Here is a 14975-nt window from a genome sequence, read left to right as displayed (position 1 = left end):
AAACAAGTCTTTTTGTATACATTTATGGGTTTTATTCCATGTATATGTGGCTATAGTCACCATCATATCCTGCATTCATAATAGTCTATTAGCCATCCCCCCTCCAAAACCTCTATATTTCATAGCTTCTCAATACCTCTCTATAACACCTGGCAACCAGCAATCTCTTCTTTCTCATTATAGTGTTTTTATGACTACATATTACAGGCCCACTCACTGTGACCTTGTGAAGTGAGTTTTTTCAGTCTTGTCATGATGCCTTTGAACCTCATCTGCAAAGTTGAAGGTATTGGGTTGTTCTTTATTGCTGAGTAGTATTTCATTATGTGGCTAGAACATTCATCTGTGAAGAGCTTTGTTTATTTTCCAGCTATGGCAGTTGTCAAAGTACCTACAAAATGTTGTGTACAAGTTTTCTTTGAACTTCAGCTTTTATTTTTGGAATGAGATTGCTGTATAATATGATCATGGTTTAACTTTATAAGAAAACTGACACATCATTTGCCAGAGCTATTGTGCTCTTGTGCATTCCTACTAGCAGTGGGTATCTTTTTCAATAACTGGTATTGATACTTCTTTTCAGTTCTAGCCACTCTCATAGTTGTGTAGCAACATCAGGATCATGTTTTGTTTTGGGTGTGTGTGTATAAATATAGTATTTGTGTGTGTGGTGTGTAAGTGTGTGTGTGTGTGTGAGCAGATGCATGTGCCACATGTGCATGTGAACAGAGGTGAAAGGAGAATGGTAGGTGCCCTCCTATTATTCTTCTGCCTTATTTCCTTGAGATAGTCTCACAGAACCTGGAGCTTACCTGCTCTTGTTAGACTAGTTGATCAGTGAGGCCCAATGGTCCTCTTGTCTCTGCTCCCATCAGCACTGGGGTTAAAGGCATGTGAGGCTCTACCTGGCCTTTTGTCTTTTTTGTTTTGTTTTTTTTTGAGGTAGGGTCTCACTCTAGCCCAGGCTGACCTGGAATTCACTATGTAGTCTCAGGGTGGCCTCAAACTCATGGTGATCCTCCTACCTCTGCCTCCCAAGTGCTGGGATTAAAGGCATGTGCCACAACGCCCAGCTCCTTTGTCTTTTTTTCTTTTTTCTTTTTTTTTTTTAATATTAGTGCTGGGATAATCCTCTTACCCTGAGCCATCTCCTCAACCTCTAACATCATGGTTTTCATTTTTATTTGGTAATGGCTTCTGATACTGAGCATCTTTCATTGTATTTTTATATCCTTGAGTGAACTGTGTCTTTGTTTTCTTGTTGCTGCAATTGGGCTTTATTCATACACTGTGGATGCAAGGCTTTGGCCAGGTATATACTTTGTAAATATTTTCCTCCAGTCTCTAGCTGATCTTTCTCTAAAATAATCTTGCAGGGTAAGATTTCACTTATTTCAAAATTTTCAAAAGCATAAAGGATTACAAACCTCATGGAGTTTTACTTATAAAATCAAGATTGCTGATAATAAAAGAGTAAGATGTCTTATGTTCTGTAAAGCTAAGCTAGTTTTGATAACTTTCTCTTAAAAACTACAATGTACTGTAAGGGAAAAGACATAAATTCTAGCAGTGAAATTTTGGCAGGAGGCTAATAAAATGGCTATTTGGTAATCATTGTTGATATTTTAGCACTAATATGAAATAATCATGAGTTAAAGGACCTACTCTAGAGCAATTGGTCTTCTATCTTTATACAAAGTAAATATTTTAATACTGAGTCATTAATCGATAAGATGCAGAACATTTGAAGTACACACATGTGGACTTGTGTATATTTGGCATATGTATGTAGCTTGGGGGGGGTTCTCTTTATGGTTTATCTTTTTTACCTCTTTTAATTCTGTTTTCCCCTAGGGTAGTGACACTCTTCTTTCTTCTCCTTAACCTCCCACAACTTTTGACCCAACCACACACTCCAAGAAGTGCTTCGTATAACACTGTATGTCCTTTCTTCATTATTGACTTGAGATTTTAAAAAATAAATTTTATTTAAAGTTGATAAAAAAATAACTTAGGAAAAAATGCTTCCATTTCTATATTTAATTTTTAAACTAGATGAGTGCATGAGTACACATTTCTATGTAACTTGAAGTAGTCATGCATTTTGTTTAGAAGGAAGGTTAATTGTTTTAGGCCTTTGAGTGGAAGTGTCAGGAATTCTTTCATTTGGTCATATTATTTTTTTTTAAAGTTTATTTATTTATTTTTAATTTTTATTAACATTTTCCATGATTATAAAAAAATATCCCATGGTAATTCCCCCCTCCCAACTTTCCCCTTTGAAATTCCATTTATTTTTTTAGTTGAGAGAGAGAGAGAAAGAGACACAGAGAGAAAATGGGTGTGCCAGGGCCTCCAGACACTACAAATGAGCTCCAGATGCATGTGCCCCCTTGTGCCTCTGCTTATGTGGGTCCTGGGAAATTGAACCTGGGTCCTTTGGCTTTGCAGGCCAACTCTCCAGCCCTCATTTGGTCATATTAAAAAGACTCATTTATTTAAAATGTTCCTTATACCCTTGATTATGAAGTTTGACCTTGCTGGTAGTCCATGATCACAACGTACTTGTTATTCGTGATCAAAAAGGTCAGGGACCAGGGGCAACAGAACAGAAAGTAGTTATATCTGAGGTAGGCCAACTTAGAAGAGTTCACGTGCCTTTAAGAAAGAAGTGTAGGTGTTATAGTTGTTTTCACAAGGCCATCTTTTTCTTTTTTTTCTTTTTCTTTTTTTTTTTTTTTTTTGGTGTTTTGATGTAGGGTCTCACTCTAGCTCAGGCTGACCTGGAATTCACTATGGAGTCTCAGAGTGGCCTCAAACTCATGGTGATCTTCCTACCTCTGCCTCCCGAGTGCTGGGATGAAAGGCATATGCCACCATGCCCAGCTAAGGCCATCATTTTGTGAGTTCAAATTATCTTATATTTGTAAGAAAGTTTTGGAAGTCACAAGATTTTGGGGTTTGGGGTTAAAAATATTGATTTAGGCTTTCGTTAATGAAGGGCTGTGTATTTTATTATAATAAGAAAATATTTACATGGTGCTCCCTTAGAGCTATTGAGCTCCAACTTAACTAGTGGCAATCCTCCTCCCCACCCCCGCCTCTGAATAGAATCACCTTTCTACTCATTGTCCTATTCACTTTACTCTTGGGAAATCTGGTAGTATTTTTTTTTTAATCTTCTTAGCATTCTTAAAAATACCACATCTGCAATTAGGCTTAGGTGTTGCTCTAAGAATAACTGTTTTTTACTTTAAGAATTTCTTTAAGTATACTGTTTTCATGTTTAATATATCCCAGAACTTGTTTTCAAGAGAAAATTGTTATTTAGGTGCTAGAAATGTTTGAAAAATGTAAATCAACAAATTCCAGTAAATAACTGTTTCCCCCATCCTCGTGTGATTAGATTAGGAATTTGCTGTTGACTGGGTTCCCATTGTGGTAGAGAATCTCTCAGGCATGAATTGATAGTCCAGAGCCTTTGAGGTCTGTCTGTCCTGACCTGTGACCCCTATTCTTACAAGGTCAACATCTGAGGGCAGGAGATTAAGGCAGTTTAAAGACCGGAATGGTAAATGGGATGGAAAAATTAGCCAGCACATTTTGGGTAGAAAACATCCAAGTCATCAAAGAGTTTGTTTATTGTAAGCTGTAGCCTGGCTTATGGGCATAGCAAACTAAGTTTATCATGCTTGTTGGATCAGAGAAATTTAACAATTTCTTAAATACACTACTTATATAACAATAATTTTAATTGTGTAATATAGACCAGGTTCATACAGCTTAACTGCAAAATATCAGGAAGTACAAAGAAATTTGTCTCATCATCAGTACATGTTAATCTTGTGTTTCCTTCAGATAGGTAATTTGCACTGGGAAATTATTTCTTAACTTTTATTATGAAATATTTATTAAAAGTGTTGGGTAACATACATATATCTGTACCACCTCATGATTTGAAGTGACAATTCACTGCAGTTATATACTGTTGAATTGAGGAAAAATAGATTTTTAAGTTACAGAGGTGGGAAATAGAAGGTGACTTGCTCAGGGAGAAGCTGGTTTCCTTTCTCTTCTTTGCCTTTTTGACACTTTGCTTTATAAAGTTTCACCTACCTCTTAAAAAATCTTCGGGTGCCCTTTACTTTGATGCTTTCTGTTGTGATTGGAAAATATGGAGTAGCAGGTGTTTTCTTCATTCCTGTACTGCACCCTTGTAAGAAGTTTTGCACAGCCTTTGCATTGGTTGTGTCCTGGAAGGCTACAAATTTGCATCTTCTGCTTCCAACTTTTATTCACTTTCTTAGAGACCAAGGGAACAAATAAAACCAGTAGTATACCCAAAACTCTAGTTCTTTTGCATTTTTTATGCTGTCCTCAAATTTCCATATTACAGACCTAATTTTAGGGTGATTTTCCTCAGCCTTTCTTCTTGTGATTATTTGGCCAGCAGATCTTTTAATGAGGCAATTATCGTTGTTTCCTTCATTCACATTATCTTAGCAGATGCTCTGCCTGCTGTGACCTCCGTTCAGACCTGGCAGACAATGTGCCATTCTCATCACCCTGCACAGACATTGTGTGGGGCCGAGCTCCACTCCTAGCTGCAGAGGTCTCTGGAGATGCCTCATTGAATGATCAGAAGCCACGCGGCAAGGAAGCAGAATTTTAAGTTGAATTTTCTGATTACTGCTTTATTCTAAGCTAATACATACTAAGACAATAAAATTCTAATATCACTGCATACACAGCATGGATTTAAGAAGTGGGTTTACCTAGTATTTATTTTAGATTACAAGGAGGTGAAAGTGAAATGGGATGTTTGTTACATGGTTTCAGTTTTGGAAGCTAATGAAAAAAGGCTATTTCAAACTTCAAGATCCTTTCAAAGGGAAATCAGGTTTGCCTTATTATGTATATTTAAAAAAAATGAACATTATGACATTGTTTAAAGCATTACCTTTGTTTAAATGCCTCAAATTTAATAATAACTGCTCACATATATGCTAGCTATGGTGTCCAGTTTGCTACTGTGCGAACAGAATAAGGGCCAAGCAATTGAAGACTCATTGATGGAAATTTCCATGTTTGTGCTAAATCCCTTTACTGAAACCCAAGTAACTGTCTAGAAGAATAATAAAGATGTTAAGTAGTAGCCTTTGCTTTCCATTACTAAGGAGGGACAAGTGGAATTCTATTTTGATGAAGTTGAAAAGCCTGTGAAAAACTTCTACATTTATAGTGGAATTTTATTTAATATTTTTATTTATTTGTTTGAGAAAGAGAAAATAAGTATACTGGAATTTTAACTTTTTAAATTTGGCTAAGAAGATATAAATTGTTCTCAATAAAGAATTTTGCCTTGATATTATAATAGAATTATTTTATTTTATAATTTATAATGCGTAGCATATAAATAGTAATTAGGTAAAACAAATTACATTTTTGTAAAGTCAACTTTGGAACCAGTAAATATCCCCCATAAAAATGCATTAGAAATAATATGATAATATGTTGATGCTTTGAATGTAACCAGAGAACAAATATTAAATGTAAACTACATTTAAAAAATGTTCTCCCAAGTCAGATATAGAAACACATGTTTGTAATCTTAGCTCCCAGGAGGCAGAGGAAGGCAGATCAAGAGTTCAAGGCCATCCTTAGCTACATAGCAAGTTCTAGGCTAGTCTGGGCCACATGAAGACTTGGTATGAAAAAAAAATGAAATAGATAGGTATAGATAAATAAATAAAATAAGTTTGAAACTGTTCTAATACTATCTTTTCTTAAAAGAATCTATAATCAAAGAAAAAGATTTTTTATTTCTTAAATGCTTTCTTTAGTCCTAAGTTGTTAATATTTTAAACTACAGGTTAATAAAAAACAAAGAAAAATGTCTTGCATGGTTTTGGGAAAAAAAGCTACTCATGAAATAGACTGTAGAAAATGCTCAGAAATATATTTTTTATTTTATAAAAACATGATCATGACCTTCTTTCTCTCCTCCAAAACTGGAAGCCTAAGTACATATTTCAAACTCTGCTTTCCAAGAATCTTCTAAAGAAAACTGAATTCCTAGCCATCTTTATAAAGGATAAAGTAAGATATCATTATCTTTTGAGGAAATCATTTGCCTTGTGCTGCTTCTGAGCCCTGGGCTCCCCCCCCCCCCCCCAGCCTGTTTCCTCACTAGACATTCTGTACTGTAGAAAACAAAAGGTACCTTGCATGGCAGGGTCTTTGTTTCAACAGGACCATTCTCCACTATTAACTAGTTCCTGCCTTTTTTTTTTTAACTTGGTTGATTTTTTGATTTTTGAGTTTGATTTCAGTTCCTTCTTAGAGTCCAATTTGGTATCTATTAAAATACTGAAAGTATTTCCAATGTAATGAGAAAATAATTTCTAAGAAAAAACAGCCACCAAGTACTTTGCTATTTATAGACAATATTGTTTTATATCTGAGATAATCTGCAGATAAACTTATAATAATTGGAATAAGAGGATTTATGGGCTGGAGAGATTACTTAGTGGTTACGGCATTTGCCTGTAAAGCCAAAGGACCCAGGTTCAATTTCCTAGTACCCACATAAAGGTAGATACACAAGGTGGCACATGCAACTGGAGTTTGTTTATAGTGGCTAGAGCCCCTGGTGCCCTCACTGTCTCTCTTTCATATATATATATATATATATATATATATATATATATATATATATATATATATATATATCTGTTTTCTTAAATAAGAGGACTTAATAAGATTGCTCATGGTAAGTTCAATACAGAAATTGAACTAAGAACAGCTCAATATTAGGAATGTAAGTACTCCACCAGCTTACTTAGAAACTACTTTCAGAAAATGTCAAGGGGCAAGGTTAGTGGTAGAGAACACGTTCAGCATGTCTCAGGTTCTGGGTTCAATTCCTAGCACCAAGACAAGTCGTTGATTTTGTAGTTAGAACTCAAATTTTACTGTACTGTACCAAAAAATAAATATGACAGAATGATGAGAAACTTTTGTAAGCCTAAATGTAAATGTTGATTTAAATTGAAACCATAAATGATGATTCATTTTTCTTCCAGCCTTTACACTTTTGAACAAATGAATGAGTGAGCAGAGCTTGTGGTGTCTGTACTAAGTTAGACCCAGGCTCTGGCCCAGGTACACTGGTTTTAAAGGCAATTCCTGGGTGGGGCATGGCGGCACAGCACTTGCACTTGGAAGGCCAAGGTAGAGGATCACTGTGAGTTCGAGGCCACCGTGATGCTACGTAGTGAATTCCAGGTCAGACTGGGCTACAGTGAGACCCTACCTCCAAAAACCAAAGTGAAGAAAAAAAAAAAAAGGAAAAGGCTAATTCCCCATAAATTAGTCTATAAATTCAACGCAATTCTGTTCAAAATTCTGTTAAATTATGTAAATGTATATAAATTGTTAGTTAACTAAAAGGCAAATGGAGCACAAGCAGAGAAAGGGAGGGGAGAAAAGGGAAGAAAGAGCTTGATTGCGACTCAGCTCTTGGAAAGTGAAGTGCTGGGCTGAGCAGGCAGAGTATGAAGGGAATTCCAAGAAGCTAGGCACTTGTGGCTGTTGAAGGGGAACTGAAGGAAGGCTTTGCTGGAGAGGGCCCTGCATACCATGGGCTGCCAACATGGAGTGGGCAAGGCCTCTGTTCCGCAGCAGCTTTAGAGTTAGAGACAAGCTAGGCCCAGAGCTCTGGAGTAAGAGAACCACTGTGACCTACTGTGTGTGTCAGTCTGTTTAGTCCAAGCACTAGTATACTATAGGAGTAATAGCTTCTCTGTACTTGCTTTTTCCATGTTTTGGACACATTTTCCTGTTGGTTGGTTCTAATCTTGACCTATCTGTAGAAGGAGACATACATACACCAGCCATAACCAAAGTGACATAAAAAATCTAGCAGTACTAATAACAGAACTTGTTTGCTCTGGGGTCTTGGGGCATGCATGTAATCATAACCCTCAGGAAGCTGAAACACTATAGCTGTGAGTTGGAGGACAAACACACATAGGAAAGAAACAAAAAAAGAAATGCACCACATTCTTAGGCCTTCATAGACTTACTGTGGGATAAAGATTGTTTTCAGTGTTTTCCATCAAAAACCTCAGATACCCTTTATTTTTGTGAGACGTGTGGTATATGTGATGTATATGCACGAGTATGCACCTCATGCACATGCATGTGGAGAAGGCCAGAGAAGAATGTTGGGTATCCTTTTTAAAATTTTTATTGTTATTATTTTATTATTATTATTATTATTATTATTATTACTGGTTTTTCAAGGTAGGGGTTTCACTATAGCTCAGGTTGACCTGAAATTTACTATGTAGTCTCAGGGTGGCCTCAAACTCAAGGTGATCCTCCTACCTCTGCCCCTGAGTGCTGAGATTAAAGGCATGTGCTACTACGCCTGGCCTGGATATTCTTTTTTTGAGAGAGAGAGAGAGAGAGAGAGAGAGAGAGAGAGAGAGAGGGAGAGGGAGAGGGAGAGGGAGAGGGAGAGGGAGAGGAGAGGAGAGAGAGAGAGAGAGAGAGAGAGAGAGAGAGAGAGAGAGAGAGAGAGGGAGGGAGAAAATTGCCGTGCCAGGGCCTCAGCGACTTCAATCAAACTCCAGACACTTGCACCACCTAATGGGCATGTACAACCTTGAGTTTGCCTCACCTTTTGTGCCCCTGGCTGACGTACAATCTGGAGAGTTGAACATGGGTCCTTAGACTTCATAGGCAAGCACATTAACTGCTAAACCATTTCTCCAGGGTATTTTTTTAAAACACTCATTCACATATTAGTTGAGCTTGGGTCTCTCCTTTCACCTGGAGTTATTGTCCCTCAGGAGTGATTCCCCTGCCCCCAACCCTGCATAGATTGTGGGTACAGATGTGTGTGTCCGTGCCCAGCTTTTTGTGTGGGTTTTGTTGAGTCCAAATTGGTGATGTCAGGTCTAAGAGGCTTATATGGCAAGCGTCCATTTTTGTTTGTTTTGAGGCTAGGACTCACTCTAGTCAAGACTGGTCTGGAATTGATGAAGATCTTCGGCCTCCTAGTGCTGAGATTAAAGATGTGTACCATTATGCGTCTGGTTACTTCTCCTAACTGCTGAGCCTTTGCCTTCACTCCTCCATATACTTTTGATAGGTTTATTTTTTTTAATTTATTTTTTTTAGTTTACATTGAATTTATTGAAATGTTTCAGCTTAACTGGTATTACAGAAAATGTAGAGGACAGAGGAATATTGAGAACTGTAACTGTATCATGCCACATAGATTCAAGCTTTAAAATTCCAATTTTAGGAATACTGTAAGAAAAAGCCTAGCTTCATCAACAATAATGAAAGTGTTTCTAAAAAATACAAGGGGGAGAGCTGGAGAGATGGCTTAGTGGTTAAGCACTTGCCTGTGAAGTCTAAGGACCCTGGTTCAAAGCTCAATTCCCCAGGACCCATGTCAGCCAGATGCACAAGGGAGTGCATGCATCTGGAGTTTGTCTGCAGTGGCTGGAGGCCCTGGCACACCCATTTTCTCTATCTGCCTCTTTCTCTCTGTCATTGATAGGCTTATTTTTAAGAGCCTCTGGCTCAAGGAGATAGAATGAAGTTTATTGACTCAAATAATTATAATTCCCAGAATTAAAGCAGTTTCACATGCATGTGGAAGTAAGTGCTAGATGGCATAGTGTCAAGAAGGATGTGATTCTCAGCAATTCTAACAAAGGCCCAGGATTGATTTTATTGATCTAGCCTAGAATCCTTATTTGCTAGACATGAGTCATTTGCCCACTCCTTATGTGGGGTAGCCCCATGCAAACCATAAACATTAAAAATACAATAGGAATGATTCTCCAAAACAAAATCAGTCATTTTGAGAAGAAATACTGAATGGAGGCTGGGTTTTGTCACATATAAAAACAAAGTTGTTCAAAGCGGCCAGACTGCAAATTATTAGTACACAAGTAGTGTGTGCCCAGTATTTCATCAACATGCCACTTCCTTATTTTTGTTAATATTTTTATTTAGGTATTGGAGAGAAGGAGAGAGGCAGATAGAGAATGTGCATGCCTGGGCCTCTAACCACTGCAAATGAACTCCACACACATGTGCTATCTGCATCTGGCTTTGTGTGTGTACTAGAGAATCAAAGCTGAGTCCTTAGGCTTTGTAGGCAAGTACCTTAACCTCCGGGCCATCTCTCCAGCCCTGCCATGCCACATCCTTCTTTGAAAGTGCTTGCTGCAGGGTTGGGGAGATGCCTTCATTAGTAAAGTATGGTGTGCAAGCATGAGGACTGGAGTTTGGATCCCCAGCACCCATGTGGAATGTTGGGCATGGTGGCACAATCCCTGTGGCAGTTGGCAGAGCCAGGACGCTCCCTGGGGCTGGCCTGCTAGCCTCTCTAGTTAAGTTGGTGAGCTCTGGGTTTAGTGAGAGACCTTGTCTCAAAGTAAGGTGGGAAGTAATAGAGAAAAACCCTTGATACTAATATTTCACAACTTCATGCACGTATAAACATACATACACTCCACATACACATAGGCACTCAACAACAATAATAAGTTTTAGCTACAGAAAGTGCTAAATACTCTAATGCAGTTAGAAATTTTCTGACATATTTATGTTTGCTTCTTCCTCCCTTCTATGATTCAACTGTACATACTCTTAAACTGGTCTTTAAAACTTCTCATGTAGTATTTCTGTCTGTCTTGCTTTGTGTTATGGGCCCATTCTTCTAAATGTTGAGGTCTTCCAAAACACTGATTGATTGAGATCTCAGGTGTGACGGTGTGACTGTCCTCTTTCACTCTTTTTCTTTTCTTTTGTTATAAGATTTGTCCTAGTCATAGTTCTAAGGACCTTCTTTTTTGTTCTAAACTGTTCACTATGGTAACTGCTGTTCAGATGCCAATAGTAACCACATTTTCTTTAAAAAGTACAGTTTCCTTTTTCAGGCTTCTTTGTCTCTGACTTTTGTGTTTTGTTTTGTTCTTGCATTAGGGTTTTTTTTTTTTTTTTTTTTTTTTTCATTCTTAACATGAATACAGAACTGCCCGTTGGTTCCTTAGGCAGAATGAAACTCTGAGCCGTGGGATGTGTGGTTTCTGTTCTTATAAGGTAGTAGTAAGCATACTAGCAACCATATTCCTGCTTAGGAAGACTGAGAGAATGTGAAATCAATAATCTAATCCCCCCTCACATATACAGCTGGGGCATGGTAGTGTGCACACCTTTAGTCCCAGCACTTGGGATGCTGGGTGGGAGGATCACTGTGAGTTCAAGGCCAGCCTGGGGTTACAGAGTGAGTTCCAGGTCATCCTGGACTAGAGTGAGACCATGCCTTGAAAAATAAATAAACACATAAAAGAAAATAATCTAATTTCTCTCTGTACTGCCCTCTGGCTATTGGAGGAATATAGTCTAGTTATAAAAGGAATAAAAAAGAAAAAAAGAAGCCAAGTATACCCTGTACCCAGTATTCTGGAGACTGAGGTAGAAAGATGGTGTTGCAGTCCGGTTCACATTGCTGTTAGAAATCACCCAACTAAGAGCAGCTTCTGGGAAAAAGAGATTTATTTTGGCTTACAGGCTCGAGGGGAAGCTCCACGATGGCAGGGGAAAATGAAGGCATGAGCAGAGGGTGGACATCACCCCCTGGCCAACATAAGGTGGACAACAGCAACAGGAGGGTGTGCCAAACACTGGCATGGGGAAACTGACTATAAAGCCCATAAGCCCGCCCCCAACAATACACTCCCTCCAGGAGGCGTTAATTCCCAAATATCCATCAGCTGGGAACCTAGTATTCAGAACACCTAGGTTTATGGGGGACACCTCAATCAAACCACCACAGATGGCAATGAGTTTGAGGCCAACCTGGGCTACTGAGTGAGTTCCTGGTCAGCCTGGGCTAGTGTAAGACTACCCCAAAATAAACCAACAACACAGAGAAGAAAAGAAGGAACAAAAGATAAAAGTTTAATAAGAGATATACAGGACATGACTGAAGAAAACTATAAAGTATCCTGAGCCACCATTAAAGAAGACTGAAATAGATCCAAGCCTGTGTACAAAGCCTGTACGTGTGTGTGTGTGCATGTGCGTGTACATGCATGCACCAGTGGAAGTCCAATATTTTATGAGCCTTTTCAAAACATATGATTAGTTTTATGTACTCTTATAACCAGTTACTTTACCTTTTCAATTTTTTAAACTTTTTTTTTAAGGTAGGGTCTTGCTGTAGCCCAGGCTAACCTGGAATTCAATATATAGTCTCAGGCTTGCCTCAGACTCACATCAATTCTCCTAACTCAGCCTCCTGAGTGCTGAGATTAAAGGCATATGTGACCATGCCTGGCTTTTTAAGCTTTTTGTTTTTCCATAAATCTAAATAATACACCATGGCCATAATCCCTTCCCTTTTCTCTCTCCCAAATCACTCCTCTGCTGAACCCTTTCTTCTTTCCAGCTAGTCTGTCTTCTATTTTACTATCATTATTTTTCTTCCTCCTATTATGCAGGTCTTGTGTAGGTAGCATCAGCCACTGTGAGGTCATGAATATTAAGGCAACTTTGTGTCTGGAAGACAGTATTGTAAACACTCCTCCCTTTCCTTTGGCTCTTACATTTTTTTCTGCTTTTTCTCTAGTGGTCCCTGAGCCTTGGAGGTTGTGGTAGAGCTGTCTCATTTAGTGCTGAACATTCCACTGTCACTTCTCATTACTTGGTGATTTTTGAGTCACCCCACTTGTTGCAATCAGGTTCGCATTGCTGGTAGAAATCACCTAACCAAGAGCAGCTTGCAGGAAAAAAGAGGTTTATTTTGGCTTACAGGCTTGAGGGGGAAGCTCCATGCAGGCCCACATAAGGTGGACAACAGAAACAGGAGAGTGTACCAAACACTGGCCTGGTGAAACTGGCTTTAACACCCATAAGCCCATCCCCAACAATACACTGCCTCCAGGAGGCTTTAATTTCCAGTTGCCATCAGCTGGGGAACCTAACATCCAGAATACCAAAGTTTATGGGGGACATTTGAATCAAACCATCACATTTTGTCCCTGGCACACATAAACTGATAACCATATGCCATTTTAAGATGCAATGCATTCATCTAACTTTCAAAGTCCCCCATAGTTTTTACCAACCCCAATGATGACAAAAAATCCCCATAATCCCACTCCTGGTACCACTTTACTATTGTAGTCAGGCTCACATTGCTGGTAGAAATCACTCAACTAAGAGCAGCTTGTAGGTAAAGAAGTTTACTTTGGCTACAGGCTTGAGGGGAAGCTCCAGGATTGCAGGGAAAACGATGGCATGAGCAGACGGTGGACATCACACCCTGACCAACATAAGGTGGACAACAGGAACAGCAGAGTGTGCCAAACACTGGCATGGGGAAAGTGGTTATAATACCCATAAGCCCACCCCCAACAATACACCACCTCCAGGAGGTGTTAATTTCCAAATCTTTCTAAGTTTATGGGGGACACGTGAATCAAACCACATACCCTGAGTGATCCCTGTCATCTGAAAAAGATAAGTTTCTCTAACTGAAAGTGAGAGTAGCAGCATTAATATATGCGCATAAATATAAGTATTGAGAGGGCATTTTATTGGACATAGTATATTCATTTAGCCAGATACCAGTAGTAATTTCCCCTCCTAGGGTTTATGATGACCCTCTACCACCCCCATAGGCTTTTCATTAGGTTTTCAGTACCAGGCAAGAATTCCCTCTTATGGAGGCAGTCTCGAGTCTTATCAGAGAATAATTGGTTTCTCCCATAACAGATATGCAATCGTTGCATTAGTTGGCCAGTGCAACCTTTGGCCTGGCTGGTCAGTCATAAAGCTGCAAAGTCCACTGCTGGTTAACACCGTGGCTGACTTTTCTCTCCCAACTGGCTGCGTAGCTCTTTCCAGTATCCTGACAGCTAGTCACCAGGGAGGAGGCTTCCAGTTCAACTCCATCTTGATCTCTCGGGAGTCACTTTACTTTTATTGATTTAATTTTTATCTTTCTATGGGTAATTTTTATATATGTACCTAGTGTATTTTCCATCATAATCCTTCCCATTATCTTTGCTGATTCCCCCTCTCCCCTTTCCACAGAACTCCTTCCCAACTAGTCCCTCTTTTATTTCTCTCTCTTTCTCTCTCTCTCTCTTTGTCTAATAAAGGTTGCCTACATGAGCCTGGGTGAGGGAATATTTACCTGAGCACATGTAGTTTACCACTGAAGAAAATATCTTTTGCTCCCCCACCCCGAACCACTAACCTCCATCAACTCCTCAGAGAGGAATTTAGCCTCTTGACCACCTCCATCATCCATCGAGGGACCTTAATTGGCCCACTTCTATTCACTTTTGTAGTCGTTAAGGTGTTATGGTTTTGAAGGTATGAAGTAATTTTGTCTAGCAATAATAACTTTTCCTCCTACAGTAATTTGTGGAATATCCAGATTTATTGTTTTTCTTCCACTTTATTTCTGCTAGTTTTCTTTTTATGCAATTTAGGGCTCCCAACCTCTGGAATGGAGCCAGTTATATTTTGGGTGGGTCTTCCCATCTCAATTATTATAATCTAGAAAATACCTAACAAACATGCCAAAAGTTTATTTCCATGGTGATTCTATATCCTGGCCAGTTGACAACCAGAGATTAATCATCACATATGTGAGAGCCTTCCCAGTGAGATTTGAAGCATATTTGAAGGATGTTTAAATATTTTTTTATTTATTTGTAAGCAGAGAGAAAGGGGTGGGGGAAAGAGAGTATTTACACCAGGGCCTTTTACCAGTGCAACCAAACTCCAAATGTACATGCTACTTTGTGCATCTGACTTCACTTAGGTACTGGGGAATTGAACCGAGGTCATCAGCACCTTTAATTGCTCAGCCATCCCTAGTCCTCACCCTTAAAAATTTTTAGGTTTTTTATTTTCTTTCCTTTCCTTCC

At 38.9% G+C, this 14975-nt stretch overlaps 1 protein-coding gene across 1 annotated transcript in view; it reads left to right on the top strand.

The window, feature by feature from the left end:
- Lin28b (lin-28 homolog B) overlaps positions 1-14975 on the top strand; it is a 119436-nt gene that overhangs the window by 76762 nt on the left and 27699 nt on the right. The window lies entirely within an intron of this gene.

This window comes from Jaculus jaculus, chromosome 7, assembly GCF_020740685.1.
Source record: "Jaculus jaculus isolate mJacJac1 chromosome 7, mJacJac1.mat.Y.cur, whole genome shotgun sequence".
Lineage (NCBI taxonomy): Eukaryota > Metazoa > Chordata > Mammalia > Rodentia > Dipodidae > Jaculus > Jaculus jaculus.
This window is presented reverse-complemented; position numbering and strand designations above follow the sequence as displayed.